General features: G+C 39.3%; 2 long non-coding RNA genes across 2 annotated transcripts in view; both read left to right on the top strand.

The window, feature by feature from the left end:
* LOC144381643 (uncharacterized) overlaps positions 1-10,995 on the top strand; it is a 69,309-nt gene extending 58,314 nt beyond the window's left edge. The window contains exon 2 of the long non-coding RNA XR_013447298.1: positions 8,827-10,995. This is a non-coding gene — a long non-coding RNA (uncharacterized LOC144381643). The remainder of the gene's footprint in view (positions 1-8,826) is intronic.
* Positions 10,996-11,311: 316 nt separating this feature from the next.
* LOC144381644 (uncharacterized) lies at positions 11,312-18,064 on the top strand. Its single transcript, XR_013447299.1, has 4 exons — positions 11,312-11,354; positions 16,505-16,572; positions 16,913-16,997; positions 17,178-18,064. It is a non-coding gene; the product is annotated as an uncharacterized LOC144381644 (long non-coding RNA).
* The last annotated feature ends 780 nt before the right edge of the window (positions 18,065-18,844 follow it).

The following is an 18,844-nucleotide window of genomic DNA, read 5'->3' as shown; positions in this document are numbered from 1 at the left end:
CCCCACAGACCCACAGATGATATAGAGGACAATAAAAGAGGGGAATAAGATTGATTCCATTTCACCAGAACCTGCGATAATTGAAATATATGTTAATCACCTGGAATCTACCTACAGAGACAACATTGAAAAAAATGCTGAATCAATGAAATAATAGAACACATGAATTTATAGTGTTTCCATGCTGCGTAGTACCTGAGAGCTTCCGTAGGACTTAAAAATGTTCTTCCTGGGCAAATGATGTGCCGTGTTGCCTGAGTTTCTTATTTTTCCTTGGGGAGGTGAATTTTCCTCTAGTTTAGCTAAATAAATGTTGTGAACAATGAGGGTCCTTTATTCCTTCCATTCTAAGAACACATGAATTCTTAACAACAGCTGCTGTTTACATGAACTAAATAGTAAGCATAGCCTACCACATTGCTTTGGACATTAAACAAGCAAGTGAGATAGATACTGTTTTTGTCCACTGGAAATGTATCATCTCAGGAAAGATTATATCAGTGGGACAGAAACAAAATATGTGAATAAATAGCCAGAAACAGCTCTGATCACTTTTTTTCCCACGTTAAAAACAAAACAAAACAAGAAAATCAGTGAGTCCCTGCTTTCCAAAGAATAAAGTCCTTAACATGTAAATTTGGCGTTCAAGAGGCTACCGATTTGAGTGCTATGCTCCTTTTCATCTCTGTCTCCCATTTTCCCCACCAATGTAGTGGTCTACACTCTGGACTCGCTGACTCCCAGACACACTGTGTACTTTCCCTCATGGCCACGCAGCCAGGACTCCTGTCATTTCCATATTGTATCCCTCACAGTTCCTAGTCCAGGTCCTAGCCATAATTTTGCAGTTGGTGAATAAACAGTTGCTGAAGGTAAGCTTCCTGAAAGCAGGGCAGTTATAATTAGGGCAGAATTAGAATTTGCAAAGCTCACTGAATAGAGAATACCCTCTTTGCCCATAAAGTGCCTGTTTTTTCTTTATCATAAGCCATCACTCTTTACGTGTTCTTGTTCATCAACACTGTTCTTTGCGTCGCTGTTCTTTGTGTCGCTGTTCCTGCCCAACGATGTTAATATAGTTCATGTCTCTGGGATGTGCTTATTCAGACTCGCATGTCCTGGCTTCACATTTATCTTTGGAGTGGGTTTTACCAGAGACTAAGAGGTTGCTAACACCAATTGTATCCAAAACACAAAAAACAAGTCAGCACAGCACAAGTAGAGACTAGAATCAGACACCCCCCCCATAAACTAGGTAATTCACCCTCATTTCAGTATGTTGAAGAAATACCGTCTTCAGGGGTGTATAAGCATTCACACGTTTCGTTTATTTCTTCCCTCCTAGGGAATAACTCCCATCTCCCATCCTCTTAATGTTTAGCTGCCTTTTGTTGCTTCCTGTTTTATTTAACATCAGTAAAACGTGTTAGCATCAGGACTGCTTTCCATCAGCAAACCTTGGAGGTTGGTGCTAGTTCTAGAAATCATTGTTTTCAGCCTTTTGATTTAAATAATTTAAGAGTCTCATGATAAGGACAACCTGATTCAACAAGCTGTCAATAATTTTCCATGGCAGTGAGCATTATAAAATGTAAATCACATATTCCCTATAGTAATTGTGAATATAAATCACTAAAATTCACAGATGATCCTTAATACTTTTTTAACCATTGATTTCAAATTTTGCCTTTCTCCTAACCAACCCTTTTTAAAAACCAGTGTCATATAAGAGAGCAATTTTAATTTAATCTTATTTGACCATTTTATATAAAGAGTTAGAGGTACTAACAAACTGTGAAATGACTCATAAAGGAACGATGAGAGAGAAGAAAAGATTTTGAAAGCTCCACAAACTGGATAATAAAGTCATGAACAGATGAAAGCTTTTAAAAAAAAGTACCTTTTTTTTTTTTTAACCTTGAGTATAACATTGCAAGGAAATTCTTAGTAGAGTAAAGCAAAAAAGTTTTTAGAAAAAAATTAAGTTTATTAGACCAGATACTTCAGAATTTGAGCTTTGAATTAAAAATAATTGAGCAAAGATTTGCTGAGTTGGGAGTGGGGCTGGGGTGGGTGGGTGGGTGGGGAGAGGACTATTTGTTGGGGGCTGGTGGGAAACTACATTTGGGGAGCCATTGTAAAAAGATGCAGAGCCCAGAAAGTAAATTAGTAGTTGCCTAGGGCTGGAGGGCGGGGGTGGGGGGGTGGGGGGTGGGGTTGGGAGTGACGGCTAAGGAGTGTGGGATTTCTTTTTGAAGTAATGAAAATATTCCAAAATTGATTGGGGCAGTGGATACACGTATCTGTGAATATACTAAAAGCCATTGAATTGTAACTTTACATGGTCGAACTGTGTGGTATGTGAATTATATTTTAAGCTGTTGAAAGAAAGAGAGTCCGTAAATGTTGGATTCATCTAATCTAACTCATTCTAATCTGACTCATTCCATTCCAGTTTTAAAGCCATTTTTTCCTTTCATAAACACATAAATTGTAACTGCTCTCAGGTATATTCAAGCCAAGAAAAATGTAAAAGGTACTGGGGTTCATGAGGATTCTTTTGGGGAGCAAGCAGGGGCTTGAATAGCAAGCTACTGAACCTTTGACTCAATTTCTGTTTCTCTTGCAACAAGTTTAAGAAAATAGAGGTTTTATTGCAGGAATAAATGCAAAGTTCATAAACAAAGATTGTAGAGGAACACAGAGCTGTAAATAATAATAGTAATAATAATAATAATAATAATAAAATAATGCCAAAAAATTCCAGAGACAAGGAAAAAAGATAAAAATGGGAAGAAATACACCAGGTTTGAATCCCAGCTCTGCAACTTTCTGGCTGGATGATGGTAGGTAAAACACTAGCCATTCCGAGCTTTGTTTTTCTCCTTTTATAATAGGCAAGGTTGTTCTGAAGGTCAGAGAGAGTGTATACACATGCCTGGCATATAGATGGCACTGAATGAATGGGAGTAATTACTATTGTAAAGGACATGTATTGAGGATCTTCCATAGGCCCAACATCTTAAGCTTATTATTTTATTAATCCTGAGTAAATCTGCAATAGTCAGAATAGGCTACATTATGTGGCAATAACAGAATCCTAAAGTCTCAGTGGCTTAAAAAAAACAACAAAGATTTATTTTTTACTCATTTTATGTATCCATCACAGGTTGGCTTGGGGCCCCTCTCTGTGCCGTGCTTATTCTAGGACTCATTTAAAGAGCTAGTATGGTCCAAAATACTTCTGATCACATGGCAAAAGGAAAAAACAATGTGGCAAACCACAGACGGCCTTAAAATGCATACCTGGTAGGGCGCCTGGGTGGTGTAGTCGATTAAGTGTCCGACTCTTGGTTTCTGCCCAGGTCATGATCTCAAGGTTGTGAGACTGAGCCCCACATCAGGCTCAGCACTCAGCTCCAAGTCTGCTTGAGATTCTCTCTCCTTCTCCCTGTCCCTCCTACTTGTGCTTGCACTCTCTCTCCCTCTCTCTCTCAAATAAATAAATAAACCTTTTAAAAAAATGTATGCCTGGAGATGGCACATGTGACTTTTGCTTCCATATCACTGACTAAAGAAAGTCATATAGCCATTATCTTTTTTTTAAAGATTTTATTTATTTATATTTGACAGAGAGAGAGAGACAGTGAGAGAGGGAACACAAGCAGGGGGAATGGGAGAGGGAGAAGCAGGCCTCCTGCCAAGCAGGGAGCCCAATGTGGGGCTCCATCCCAGGACCCCGGGATCATGACCTGAGCTGAAGGCAGACACTTAACGACTGAGCCACCCAGGCGCCCCTAGCCATATCTATCTTCAAGGGAGCAGGGAATTACATTATTAACATGTACATAGAAGATGATAAGACAGAGTATTTGTCAATAGCCTTAATGATTACCACACAGTCTTATAAGGGAAGTATTTTTATCCTCAATTTTAAAATAAGGAATCTGAGGCACAGGGAAAGTAAGTACTTGCCTACAGTTAAATAGCTAGGAAACCACAGAGTAAGACATTCAAACCCAAGTCTTGTGTCTCCTGATCATTCCAGCCAGACCCTGAAAACTGAAAATATTCTACCTACAAGATATGATATGTGAATATGTCTCTCTCCCCACAGTCATAGAAAAAAAAGTGTGCACATTTCCTTTGGGAACAAATTGGTACTGCCTTCTCAGAAACCAGTTTGGAATGAAAACATTAAGAATCATAAACTGTTCACACACTCTTTTGACCTGGTAATCCTAGTTCTGGGAATTTATCCTAAGGGAATCATCTCAAGAAGATGAAAAAATTATAGTCATGGAAACATCTATTGTGACATTGTTTAGAACAGTGAGGAACTAGAAAGAATCACATTTTCAATAATAGGAAGAGTTAAAGAATTTATTGATTATACATTCAATAAATTATTATAAAGCTATTTGTTTTATAACTATGAAGATCGCATCATCACGTTAAAAAAAAGCTTTTGATATAATGTTAAGTAAAAAGCAAAATAAAATAGCTTTTACTATATTGCAACTATGTGATACATTTGTGTGGCAAAGACTGCTAACACGCTCCATCTTTGTTCTCTCCTTCCTTCTTTCAGTAATAGAACCCCACCTCTAGTTTTAGCCTACCAGAGGGACACCCAGCTATGGACCACATTTCCCAGCCTCTCTTGAATCCAGGTGTTGCCATATGAGTAGGTTCTTGCCAATAGAATAGAAGCAGGAGGAGTGTATGCAGTTTCCCACTTTTTGCCCAGAAAAGTGCTGAGGTGCATATTCTCCATGCATTGTTTATTTATTTATTTTTAAAGTAGGCTCACACCCAACACAGAGCCCAGTGTAGAGCCCAACATGGGGCTTGAACTCACAATCCTGAGATCAAGAGTCAGACGCTTAACCAACTGACCCAGGCACTCCCTCCATGCCTTATCCCCTCCCACTAGAAAGGAAATGGCAACCACTGAAGCAGTTGTCTTAGGACTAAAGATTAAAGCCATATGCTGGGCGCCTGGGTGGCTCAGTTGGTTGGGCGACTGCGTTCAGCTCAGGTCATGATCCTGGAGTCCCTGGATCGAGTCCTGCATCGGGCTCCCTGCTCAGCGGGGAGTCTGCTTCTCCCTCTGACCCTCCCCCCTCTCATGTACTCGCTCTCTCTCATTCTCTCTCTCTCAAATAAATAAATAAAATCTTTAAAAAAAAAAAAAGATTAAAGCCATATGTTAATGGAAATATGAATTTTTTTCCTAGAACTTCCTTAATATATTTTTTATTATTAAAAAAAGATGAAAAAGTGTTTTAGCATAGTTTTAGTGCAACTAATCATCAAAATTTCACTTAAATATTGTTTGTCTAAAAGGAAAATAGATCCTCTCCTATTTGTGGAAATGTCTGAGGAAAATCTGTGGGAAAAAAAAAAAAACAGAAAATAATAGGAATACACAGGTAAATGACATTTTTGCCCCAATCTGGGTAATTAAAATTTTAAGCAGCCAGAAATTACTAGGGAGCATGACTTGGATGTACTGTAGTAGGCAAGGCTTGCTGCAGTGCTGGGAATAAGAATAGCAAGAATCTGTACAGGCCTGTGGCAATAGGAGACCAGCTGACTGTGGGGCAGGTGGGATGGGCTGTCATCAGTACAGTCCACAAAAAGAAAGAAGTGGGAGAGGGGGAGGAGAAAAAAGACAAACCAGTTATGGTTCAATTTGATCAATACCTAACTCCTTTCTCTTAACTTTTTTTTTTTTTTACGATTTATTTATTTATTTGAGAGAGAAAGAGAGCACAAGCAGGAGGGGCAGAATCTCCAGCAGACCCCATGCTCTGCATGGAGCCTGACACAGGGCTCCATCTCAGTATCCCGAGAGCATGACCTGAGCTGAAACCAAGAGTCAGATGCTCAACCAGCTGACTTACAGAGGCTCCCCTCCTTTCTCTTTCTTAACATTACTATGGAACATAACATTTATTAGCTCAAGTAAAGCCCTATGGTTTCACTCCAGGGATCACCATTTTTAAGTATCTACAAATGCAAGATCAGGAAAATATTGCATACCTAGAAATTCTTAATAGAGAATCAGATTGTCATAGCTATGTAAGATTTTAAAGAAAAAGATTTTAATTTAAGTAAAAGATTTATTAATAGCTAACATTTGCTGAGTACTCACTATATGCCAGACACTACTCTAAGTACATCACATGCATTAACTCATTTAATCCTCCAAAGTTCTGTTAGATAGGTACTATTATTTTTATCTCCACCTTATGGAAAAGAAAACTAAGGAACAGAGCACTTCAGCAATTTTCTCAAGGTTACACAACTAATAAATGGAAACCAGGCAGTCTACCTCAGAATCTGTGCTTTTATCCCCAGCTACACTGTCTTAATCATGAATTATTAAACCCAGAAAAAATAAGTAATCAGGACTTCAAATAATGAATTTGCTAATTGGTCTTCCTTAATGCTTATGTCAGCCTTTCTTACAGTCTATATTAAATAACTACTCGACAGATGGTTTTGTTTGAGATTAATTACATAGCAGTTACTAAAACATGTGAAGGCTACTGTTTGCCTATCAAATAATCATTCTTCTCTAACTCATAAAACTCCTATTTTAAGCTTGACATATTGCTGACTGGCTAAAAGACAAGAGTTTGCAGCCATGCTTGCAGCTATGTGGTCATGTGACTAAGCTCCTCACGGTGAGACCCAAATGGAAATAGGATGGTAACTTCTGGGAAGTCTTCATAAAAGGAAAAGGGCACACCCTTCTCCTTCTCCATCCTACTTTTTGGGGTGTGGATGTGCTCGTTTGCAATCCCTGAGCTGAGACTCATGCCTTACCAGTGTAAGGCCAAAAGCTGAAAGCAGCCAGATCTTTGATGATGATGAAACCACCATGCAAGCCTTGGGCTAACTTTCTCCAGAATTCTTTTTACAGGACAGAGTAATGATCTAATTGTTGAAACGACTATCTTGGGGTCTCGATTAAATTACTTGTAGCTAAACTTACTAATCCAAACTTATACATGAACCTAATGTTAAGTAATTTCCATTCAGATTTGGGGGGCATAAAAAAATCATTTAAAGGCATGTGAATTTAACTACTTCTCTTATAAACTTAATATGGAAGCAACTGAAAAAGACTTTACCTAAATGATTATCCATCCTTATAATGGATTTTTGTGCCACCTGTTTAAGGCAGTGCTTCCCAACATTTTTCATGACATGGCACTCAAAGAAAAATCATAATTGTACAGTACTATATGAAACAGTTAGGCTGCTCTTGGCCAGAGGTTACTGATCCAGGGGGCCTGCCTACCCCCAAGAAATGTGAGGATCAGTTTCTCAATCCCTCACTCCTAATCTGTTCACCACAGCCCAGCTTTAATGTCATTCCACAATGGACAGATTGGTTCTGTTTACTATTAGATAAAATTTGAATCTGGAACCCATTCAAAAATCATTAAGGCATGAGAAAAGTCAAGTGAGTAAACTATATATTGCATTTTATTGTTGAAATAATGGATAGATCGTAAGGTTAGTTAGATTACACAAAGGGCATTTCTTATTTCACCTAGGATTTTTTACCTTTTTTTTTTTTTATAGAAAGTGCATGCAGGGGGGCGAGGAGGGGGAGCAGAGGGAGAGGGAGAGAGAGAATCTTAACATGGGGCTCCATCTCACAACCCTGAGATCATGACCTGAGGCAGCAAATCAAGAGTCAGAGGCTTAACCAACTAAGCCACCCAGGTGCCCCTTTGCCTAGGATTTTTAAAAAATGACTTCCCGAGTATTTCTTTCACATCCAAGGTGTAATGGAAGGGACCTTGTGAGTCCAGGAAAGAGAGGGGTTTCAAAGAATGAACTGATACTACTGAAAACTAGTGCCCTGGTTTTATCTGTAAGAGGAGAAGAGGAAATGTTTATTGATCATTTTCAATCTACCAGGAGCTTCCAACTCCTTACCCTTTGTAAGGAAGACATTGAAGATTTTAAAAATTAGGAACCTAATCAAGCAAGTAGCAGAGCTAAAATTCAATACTCTTCCTAAGTGTCTACATGCCTGGATTCATTCTTGCAAGTTAATTGTTATTATTTAAAATTGTTCTCCAATGTAACCTCCTCACAAGTTTACAAAATCAAATAGGGTTTACAGTGAAGATCAAATCCAGTCCCACTTCTCCAAAGGAAACCACGCTCAAGCCTTTCCCTTTAGCTTTTAAGATGGTTGCCTCCATATCTCAAAAATAATATGCCTGTATTGTCATTTTTCTTTCTAAAGTTGTGTATATTTTCATCTAAGTTATAAAGTACAGAGTTTTAATAGCTAAATATCTCTTCAAAGTCTAAAGGAAAAAAAGCAGCCTCTTTCCCTGTCTAACCTGCAGGATCTGGTTCTATTTCCATTCCTAAAAGCAACCACACTCAACTCTTTCAGCCATTTCATCTGGTATTTATCTCTAAATTTCTACTGCTATTTCTTGATTTTTCAAAGTTCCATATGTTATCTGTGACTCCCTTCTAGGGAAAATATGGATTTAGTCCCTTATAGCTTCCTCTAATTCTCCTAATATAGTTATATCACAATGTTTTTCTCAAGTCACTGATCAGCTTTTACATGATTAAGATGATGTATTATTTAAGGCTGAGGCATGTAATATACTATAATTATATTGCTTCTCTGCGTACAAATTTGGATTCCTAGAATTGATGATTATCTCATTTTATTTGTATGCTTACTTTTCTATGTACCTGTCAAAAGTAATTCTTTAAGAAAACAAAAATACTAATTCAAAAGGATAATATGCACCCCTGTATTTTTCATTGCAGCCTTGTTCAATAGCCAAATTATAGAAGTAGCCAGAATGTCCATCAATACATGAATGGATAAAGAAGATACGGTACACACTTTTATTCAACATAGTACTGGAAGTCCTAGCCACAGCAATCAGACAACAAAAAGAAGTAAAAGGGATTCAAATCAGTAAAGAAGAACTAAAACTTTCACAATTTGCAGATGATGTGGTACTGTATGTAGAAAACCCTAAAGACTCCACCAAAAGACTATCAGAACTGATAAATGAATTCAGTAAAGTCACAGGATACAAAATCAATGTACAGAAATCTGTTGCATTCCTATACACTAATAATGAAGCAGCAGAAAGAGAAATTAAGAAACCAATCCCATTTACAGTTGCACCCAAAATAATAAAATACCCAGAAATAAACCAAGGATATGAAAGTACTGTACTCAGAAAACTATAAAACATTGATGAAAGAAGTTGAAGATGACACAAAGAAATGGAAAGACATTCCATGCTCATGGATTGGAAGAACAAATACTGTTAAAATGTTTATACTACCCAAAGCAGTCTACACATTTAATGCATTCCCTATCGAAATATGAACAGCAGTTTTCACAGAACTAGAACTAACAATCTTAAAAGACCCTGAATAGCCAAAGAAATCTTGAAAAAGGAGAAGAAAACTGGAGGTATCACAATTCCGTACTTCAAGTTATATTACAAAGCTATAGTAACTGAAACAGTATGGTCCTGGCATAAAAATACACACATAGATCAATGGAACAGAATAGAAAATCCAAAAATAAAACCATAATTTTATGGTCGGTTAGTCTTCAACAGAGGAGGAAAGAATATGCAATGGGAACAAGTGGTGTTGGGAACACTGGACAGCAACATGCAAAAGAATGAAACTGGACCATTTTCTTGCACCACACACAAAAATAAATTCAAAATGTATTAAAGACCTACCTGTGAAACCTGAAACCATAACAATCCTAGAAGGGAGCACAGGCAGTAATGTCTCTGATGTCAACTGTAGCAACATTTTTCTAGACATGTCTCCTGAGGCAAGGGAAATAAAAGCAAAAATAAACTACTGGGACTACATCAAAATAAAAAGATCTGCCCAGTGAAGGAAACAATCAACAAAACAAAAAAGCAACCTACTGAATGGGAAAAGATATTCGCCAATGACATAGCTGATAAAGGGTTAGTATCCAAAATATATAAAGAACTTCTACAACTTAACACCCAAAAAACAAATAATCTAATTTAAAAATGGGCAGAAGACATGAACAGACATTTCTCCAAAGAAGACATCCAGATGGCCAACAGACACATGAAAAGTTGCACAATATCACTCATCATCAGGGAAATGCAAATCAAAACTACAAGATATCACCTCACACCTATCAAAATGACTAAAATCAACAACACCAGAATCAACAGGTGTTGGCAAGGATGTGGAGAAAAAGAAATTCTCATGCACTGTTGGTGGGAAAGCAAACTGGTGCAGCCAATGTGGAAAACAGTATGGAGTTTCCTCAAAAAGTTAAAAATAGAACTACCTTACATTCCAATAATTACACTACTGGGTATTTACCCAAAAATACAAAAACACTAATTCAAAGAGATATATACACCCTTGTGTTTATAGCAGCATTATTTACAACAGCCAAATTATGGAAGCAGCCCAAGTGTCCATTGATAGATGAATGGATAAAGAAGAGGTGTATATATATATATATATATATATATATATATATATACACACACACACACACACACACTGGAATATTATTGAGCCATAAGAAAGAATGAAACCTTGCCATTTACAGCAACATGGATGGAGCTAGAGTATTATGCTAAGCAAAATAAGTCAGTCAGAGAAAGACAAATCCCATATGATTTCACTCATGTGGAATTTAAGAAACAAAACAAGCAAAGGGCAGAAAAAGAGGGAGAGACAAAGAAACAGGCTCTTAATTATAGAGAACAAACTGATGGTTACCAGAGGGGAGGTGGGGGAGATGGGTGAAATAGGTGATGGGGATTAAAGAGTACATTTATCATGGTGAGCACTGTGTAATGAATAGAATTGTTGAACCACTGTATTGCACACCTGAAACTAATATAACACTGTATGTTAACTACACTGGAATTAAAATAAAAAACTTTTATATGTGTTGGCTAATTGAATTTAAGTTAAAAAAAAAAAAACTTTAAAAAAACCTAATTCCCTGTTCTTCTCCAGAAATGTAAATCTCTTAATACATTCATGTTTATGAAAATTATATATATTTCTTCATTTTCTTGGTGACATCCTGCTGCAGCCCTTTGTCCTCTTGCATCAATCTGAACTTGTTGCTCTTTAGGCTTCTTGAAGAGCTGCTGCACCAAGTCACCTTCACAATGACCATGTGGGTTCTCTTTTCATCTCAACTGTGATGGATCCCCTATTTCTTAGATCTGATGTCTTTCTTTTTCTTGTTTTTTCCCCTTATTTTTCTAGATCATCCCCTGTAGTAGCTTCCTACAAAAGATACACAAGGGGTAAGTTTCCTGAATTCTTCTGTATCTGAAAATGTGTTTATTCTGCCCTCACACTTTGATAGTTTGGCTGGGTATTACATTATAGATTTAAAAAAATGATCCCTCATAATTCTTAAGGCATTGCTCCATTGCTTTTTCCAGTCCAACATTGTAGTTGAGAAGTCTCATGCGTACTGATTCCTACTTTATTTTTTTTAAGATTTTATTTATTTGACAGAGAGAGACACAGTGAGAGAGGGAACACAAGCAGAGGGAGTGGAGAGGGAGAAGCAGACTTCCCACCCAGAGGGAGCCCAATGTGGGGCTCGATCCCAGCACCCTGGGATCATGACCTGAGCCGAAGGCAGCCGCTTAACAACTGAGCCACCCAGGAGCCCCCTGATTCCTATTTTACAGTCATTTGTTTTTCTTTTTCTAGAAGCTTTTTTTTTTTTAAGATTTTATTTATTTATTTGACAGAGAGACACAGTGAGAGAGGGAACACAAGCAGGGGGAGTGGGAGAGGGAGAAGCAGGCTTCCCACAGAGCAGGGAGCCTGATGTGGGGCTTGATCCCAGGACCCCAGGACCTTGACCTGAGCTGAAGGCAGACACTTAACGACTGAGCCACCCAGGTGCCCCATTCCGAAGATTTGAGATTCTTGCTTTATTCCCAGTGGCTGACACTTCTCAATGATGTGCCTTTTTTCATTTGTTGTGCTGAATACTTGTAGGCACTTTCAATTTTGAGACTTATGCCTTGCAGTTCTGGGAACTTTCTTGTATAATTTTTTCTCCATTTCTTCTTTTTCTGGAGCTACTTCTAGTCAGATATTGTACCTACTGGACTGAATCTCTAAATCTCATATCTTTTCTTTCTCATTGCTCATCTACTCATGTTTTGGTTCTGTTTTCAACGGATTTCCTTGACTTTATCTTCTGATTCTTCTATGGAATTTTTTTTTTTAGTTAATTTCTAAGAACCCTCTCCTTTTTTTTTTTCTTAATAGTTCTCTTATCATAGCATTCTGCTTTTATTTTACGTATAAAATCTTCTCATAATTTTTGAGGTTATAAATTAGCATATAAAGAGTGATGTTTCTATTCTCTACCTTTTCCTCTTGTACTCTCTGTTTTTCATATTGAGTTCTCTCTTTTAGGTTAGAGGTTACTTTACATACCTGGTGGTCTTTTTTTTTTTTTTTTTTTTTGTCCATTTATATTTAAGAATAGGGTGCTAAAAAGCTGATGAGGGACTCTGTGTGGGTGGATGGGGTTACAGAGTGATGGGCTTCACTTTTGGATTGTGGAGAAAACATTTTGTTTCTTTTCTGAGTCAGTTTAGCTTCTCAGAAAACACTCCTCTAATTTCTTGCCAAGGGAAGTGACTTGTAAACATTTTTGACAGTAAGAAGTGATTTTCCATCACACCCCAGTCCTCACACACATACATAAACATAAAGATAAAAAAATTTTCATAAAAAAAAATCTTTCCTTTTTCTACATGTAATGCAGTCTGATCTTTTTTACTGTGTCTATTGCACGTTCTTGTCTTTAATGTTTGCGACAAACCTTGTGATGTACCATTCAGATCCCCCACAATGAAGGACTGGTTGCCCAGCCGCTGGGAGTGCTGCTGAGGGGCCGTCTTCAGCTGTCAGTCCTCTCAGGGATTGCCTAAGTGCAGAGAGCTGCCATGCCCAAGGTCATACTCCCTGGGATGGCCACATCCCATGTGGGGGGATGTAATAATTTGCTAGGGCTGTCATAATAAAATACCACACCCTGGGTGATTTAAACAACAGAAGTTTATTTTTTCACAGTCCTGGGGGCTAGAAGTCCAAGGTTAAGGGATCAGCAGATTGTTTCCTCCTGAGGTCTCTCTGCTTGCAGGTGGCCACCTTCTCATTGTGTCCTCATACAGCCTTTTCTCTACGTGCCTACCCTTGGTGTTTCTTCCTCTTCTTCTAAGAACACTAGTCACATTGGATTAGGGGTTGACCCTGAGGGCCTCATTTTAACTTGATCACCCCTTTAAAGACCTTATCTCCAAATAAAGGAGAAAGGGGATGAAGGCCAGCCATCTTGGCCTGACTTGGGACAACTCTGAAGAGCCATTCTAGCTTTAGTACTTCCCATGGGCTTGGCTGAAGATGTCACTGGTTTGATTCACAGTTCCACTCTTCCCTCTGTCTGATTCTGTTTCCTTCTTCAGGTGTTGATACCAAGGGCATGCCCTAATAAATATTCTGAATCCATAACTTAGTTTTAGAGTCTGTTTCCTGGGGAACTCAATCCATGGCAATGTTGGTTATGACCCATTAAACTGATTTCATAGTCCACTAATCATAACCGATTTCATAACCCACAGTTTGAAAAACATTGGTTTAGGGGCTGGTTGCTTGATTAACAGTTCTTTGATTGTGTGGCAAGGGAGAGAACACAGATAATCCAGCCATTCCCAGTATAGGCTTCTAATTCAGTTCACTGTTTAATCTCCATGCCATATCCATGTCTTCTATCAGGCCTGGTTTCTCTGATGCCCAGGCCTTTGCTACCAAGGTCTCCAGGAAACAAACCTTCTATCTCCTCCTGGGAGATAGCTTGGTACGAGTAGCCTGGGTGCTGATTTTCTGTGCCTGAGGGTACAAAGTAGTTGACTGTTCCTTTTCAAGCTTTTAACTTATCTCCTGCTTTACAGGGCACACCTCACTCCCACTCTACCAAATCTGCTGATCCCAAGTCCTGAGCCTCTTTCTAGTTCTTCAAGGCAAAATATCTTGCTTATCTTCAGTATGCCCCACTTTGCACACTTTAGATTGTAGCTTCCTCTCCCATTGGGCCAGTTAACCCTTCATCATTCTCTTTCCATCAAGTATCTGTTGAAATCTCTCATCTATTCCTATCTCCTCTTCTGGCCTCTACTGAGAGGAGATAAATGCCTAGGTTCATTTACCATCTGTAGCTAGAAGCCAGCAACTAGACACTTAGTGGCAGTTGTTATCACCGCTGTGGCTGCAGGATGGACAGGGAGGTATCTGTTTCTTGCTTTTTGCACCTTGCTTGCATCTTTTTTTTTTTTTTAAGATTTTTTATTTATTTGACAGAGAGAGACACAACGAGAGAGAGAACACAAGCAGGGGCAATGGGAGAGGGAGAAGCAGGCCTCCTGCAGAGCAGGGAGCCCGATGCGGGGCTCGATCTCAGGACCCTGGGATCATGGCCTGAGCCGAAGGCAGATGCTTAACGACTGAGCCACCCAGGTGCCCCTGCTTGCATCTTTTTATGCAAGGAGCTTTTTTTTTTTTTTTTAAAGATTTTTCACCTATTTATTTGAGAGAGAGAATGAGAGAGAGCATGAGAAGGGGGAGGGTCAGAGGGAGAAGCAGACTCCCTGCCAAGCAGGGAGCCCAATGCGGGACTTGATCGGGGGACTCCAGGATCATGACCTGAGTGGAAGGCAGTTACTCAACCAAGCCACCCAGGCTCCCAAGGCAAGGAGCTTTTTATGCAAGGAGACTCGCTTTATGTGAGGATATAAAGTTAAATCCTATAGAGCTGTAATGTAAAAGTTCTTATGAGTCATGAAGAGCTCTAAGATTAAAAAGAGTATAAGAGAGAAAGTGATGAATGCATAAAAGAACAGATGCAGTGTTGTGAATATTTAAAGGAAAGTGTTATATTCAAAATAAAGAGTAAATTAATAGTGTATATAAAGTAGAATAAAATTGCCCCTAGGTCTTAGTGATGACAAGAGAAATTACCAGGGACAGGAAGCAATTTTCCAGTCATGGACTGAGTGCCTCTATACGTCAGATATGGTGCTACACCTCAGAGAGATTAATGAAAAGGAGAAAAGATCCCAGCCTTTCTTTAAGGCATTCACATCAATTATAATACTGAAAAAGCCAAACGACAAAACAAACCATACCAACACAAATTCAATTGCATGCTCCTTATTAAAACCCGCTATTATGTTCATTTTTCCTACTAAAGAGTGCATTTGTGATATTGTGGAATACATTCTGTTCACAGCATGTAGTATATTAACTGAACTCTATGGAAAGATGAAAATAGTTGTCATGAATGGAAGAAAATCCGGCATCTTTCTAATTCTTCATACTGGAAGGTTCAGGAATGACTCTTTAATGCTGGAATTTAAGGCATAGCAACATAATGGTGAGGATGATTTGGGGAAAGCTTTTCTGGAGGCCTTAAAAACACGTAAGTAGGGGCACCTGCATGGTGCAGTCAGCTGAGAGTCTGACTCTAGGTTTTGGCTCTGGTCATGATCTGAGGGTCATGAGATCGAGCCCTGCATTGGGCTCTGTGCTGAACATGGAGTCTGCTTGAGTTTCTCTCTGCCCCTCCCACTCGCGCTCTCTCTCCTTCCCTCTAAAATAAATAAATACATCTTTAAACAACACACACACACACACACACACATAAGTAGCAGAGCCTGGCCTTTCTGCCTCCCCTAGGGCTGGCTAGTCCCACAGAGTGGGGGGTCCTTAGCAGAGTTTTGATGAGTGGGCTGGCCCTTATTTCTGGTATTGGTTCTGGAAGAGCTCAGGCATGATTCACATTCAATTAATCTTGTCAGGGTGCCTATTGGTTTCAGCTAAAGCTCAGACACTGTCACTGCAAATAACCATCCCAGGGAGCCACTGTCTCCTTGGTACACTCATTCACTTCAAAATGGGAGTAAAACATTTTTTTTTTTTTTTTAGATTTTTTATTTTTTTTATTTGAGAGAGAGAGAATGAGAGAGAGAGCACATGAGAGGGGGGAGGGTCAGAGGGAGAAGCAGACTCCCCACCAAGCAGGGAGCCCGATGCGGGACTCGATCCAGGGACTCCAGGATCATGACCTGAGCCGAAGGCAGTCGTCTAACCAACTGAGCCACCCAGGCGCCCGGAGTAAAACATTTTAATTTGGACAAAAGAGCATCTGTTTCCACTGAAAAAAGTTACAACACTCAAAGTGCACGTACATTTTGGTAGAGTTTTCAAAAATAGAAAATCCAATTATTGTATATGAGGGAGTTTTGAAAAAATAATCTAAGAATAAAAGAATTGTTTCTCAACTACTCATTTGTGGATAGAGCTTATTAATTAAAAAAACAAACCATAATGGTCATTAGAAAAAGCATTCTTCTTCCCCCACCCCCAGGCCATTATTGTGGTTTGGCTGCTGAGCAGTGGGAGTATGAAAATGTCTACCTGGATGAAGGAGAGAAGGTGAGGGGGTGGATTTGTGGGAGAACAAAGGAGAGGGTGGGTGGTGGGCCCCAGGTCACTGAGCACTTGTGTGGGAAGAGGCTGGGCCCCTGAGTTAGCAAGGAGTAGGAGACCAGGTTTGTGTGGGTGATGAGGGGGCCCTGAGGAGAAAACAAAGCCATTTTACAAATGTGAATGTCTTAGGAAAATATCCATAAGATGGTGAAAAGAGCATTGGAAAACAATTCATTAGCAATTCTAATTTTAAAAAAGCAAAGCTTGCTGATAATGCCATCTTACCGGTAGTCATTTTGAATTTTAAAAATTATCCTTTTCGAAGAATGTTTCCGTTTATATGTAGCTTTCAGAGTGATCTCGGAATTGCCTCCATAAACAAGAGTGGCCCAAAGCAGAGCAGAGGAACCAGTTGAAGGTTCGTGGTTGAGGTGAGCTTATATTTTCCATCTAAATCAAGGCTGAAAACCCTAGGAAAAAAGGGACACTTTTCTTTCCTTATTTGTTAGCCAAAAGCATTTATATTAAGTTTCTTTTAAAAACTATACTTGGGATTTTCTCAACATCTACTTTAAAGTCTGAAACTGAAGCACAGACTCATATAACATTAGGGTGAAGATGGATCATAGAACTCATCTTAATGACCAGCCAAGCCACGTTTATGGAATGAGCTAAACAGACTCAGCTGCACCGGACTTGGCGGAGAAGCGGACGGAAGGCCGGTAACCAATCAATCAATCAGCAAACAAGATGGGCTGAAAGGGCACTGGCCTCACCCGTAGCAGCCTCCAGAAATAAATGTGGAGTGTTCGTGACTCCACATGGATTGGCAGCGTGGAACACAGAGTAGCGAGCGCCCACTCTGGTGCTGCAGTGCATTTCTGTGGGCATCTGGGAGGAGGGCTGGAGACCCCTACTCCTTGGTAGAACAATGTCAGCTTCCTGGCCTGGAAGTAGCCTTATCAGAACAGAGCCTCGCCAACGAGTTTGCATCATTTCTACTGGTCTTTGCCTTTGTTTTCCCTTTGAGCTAATTTAGGTCTGCTGGGCTTGCTTCTTGCCGAACTTCCCAAAGTGCAAAAGGACTGTTTGAATTTTCTCTTTTCAGTCAGCTCAGTGAATCCCAATTCAGAGATTTCTTGTCTTTCTCAGCTGTTTTACTGATATCCTTTAATTACCCTTTAAAAACTAGCTTTTCATGCAAAATGTTTCTATGTGTTGAGGACATCCAGTCAAGGGCAAGATGAAAGAGTTGAGCAGCAATAACTACACAGTAAAATAAAGACTAAGATCCTCTTATTTTTTAAAAAATATAGTTAGTAGCCTCCAAGACTAGGGGCCACTAAAATAGAAAATCTATCTACAATATAATTAAGAAACTGAACTCATTATATTATGAGAACAGCTGTGATGTTATTTGTAATTGTGACATTTATTTGGTAGAATATTTAAATGCCTGTATTTGATTTTTAAGAAATAGAGCCACTTGGGTGTCTCAGTTGGTTAAGTGTCTGCCTTCGGCTCAGGTCTCAGGATTCTGGGATCGAGCCCTGCATCTGGCTTCCTGCTCAGCAGAGAGCCTGCTTCTCTCCCACTGCCCTTCCCCCCCAGCTCGTTCTCTCACTCTCGCTCTCTCTCACTCTCTCTCAAATAAATAAAATCTTTTTTAAAAAAACTGGAGGGTGTTATGCTGAGCAAAATAAGTCAATCAGAGAAAGACATGTATCATATGACCTCACTGATATGAGGAATTCTTAATCTCAGGAAACAAACTGAGGGTTGCTGGAGTGGGGGGTGGGGTGGGAGGGGTGGGGTGGCTGGGTGATAGACACTGGGGAGGGTATGTGCTATGGTGAGCTCTGTGATTTGTGCAAGACTGTTGAATCACAGATTTGTACCTCTGAAACAAATAATGCAATATATGTTAAGAAAAAAAAGAAGAAGAAGATAGCAGGAGGGGAAGAATGAAGGGGGGGAAATCGGAGGGGGAGATGAATCATGAGAGACGATGGACTCTGAAAAACAAACTGAGGGTTCTAGAGAGGAGGGGGTGGGAGGATGGGTTAGCCAGGTGATTGGTATTAAAGAGGGCACGTTCTGCATGGAGCACTGGGTGTTATGCACAAACAATGAATCATGGAACACTACATCAAAAACTAATGATGTAATGTATGGTGATTAACATAACAATAAAAAATTAAAAAATAAATTTAAAAAAGGAAGAAAGAAAGAAACATATTTGGCGATATGGGCTGAATTGTGTCCCATCCCACCTCTC

Source organism: Halichoerus grypus, chromosome 4, assembly GCF_964656455.1.
Source record: "Halichoerus grypus chromosome 4, mHalGry1.hap1.1, whole genome shotgun sequence".
In the NCBI taxonomy this organism is placed as follows: Eukaryota; Metazoa; Chordata; class Mammalia; order Carnivora; family Phocidae; genus Halichoerus; species Halichoerus grypus.
Note: the sequence above shows the minus strand (reverse complement) of the source record. Positions and strands in the feature narration are given on the sequence as shown.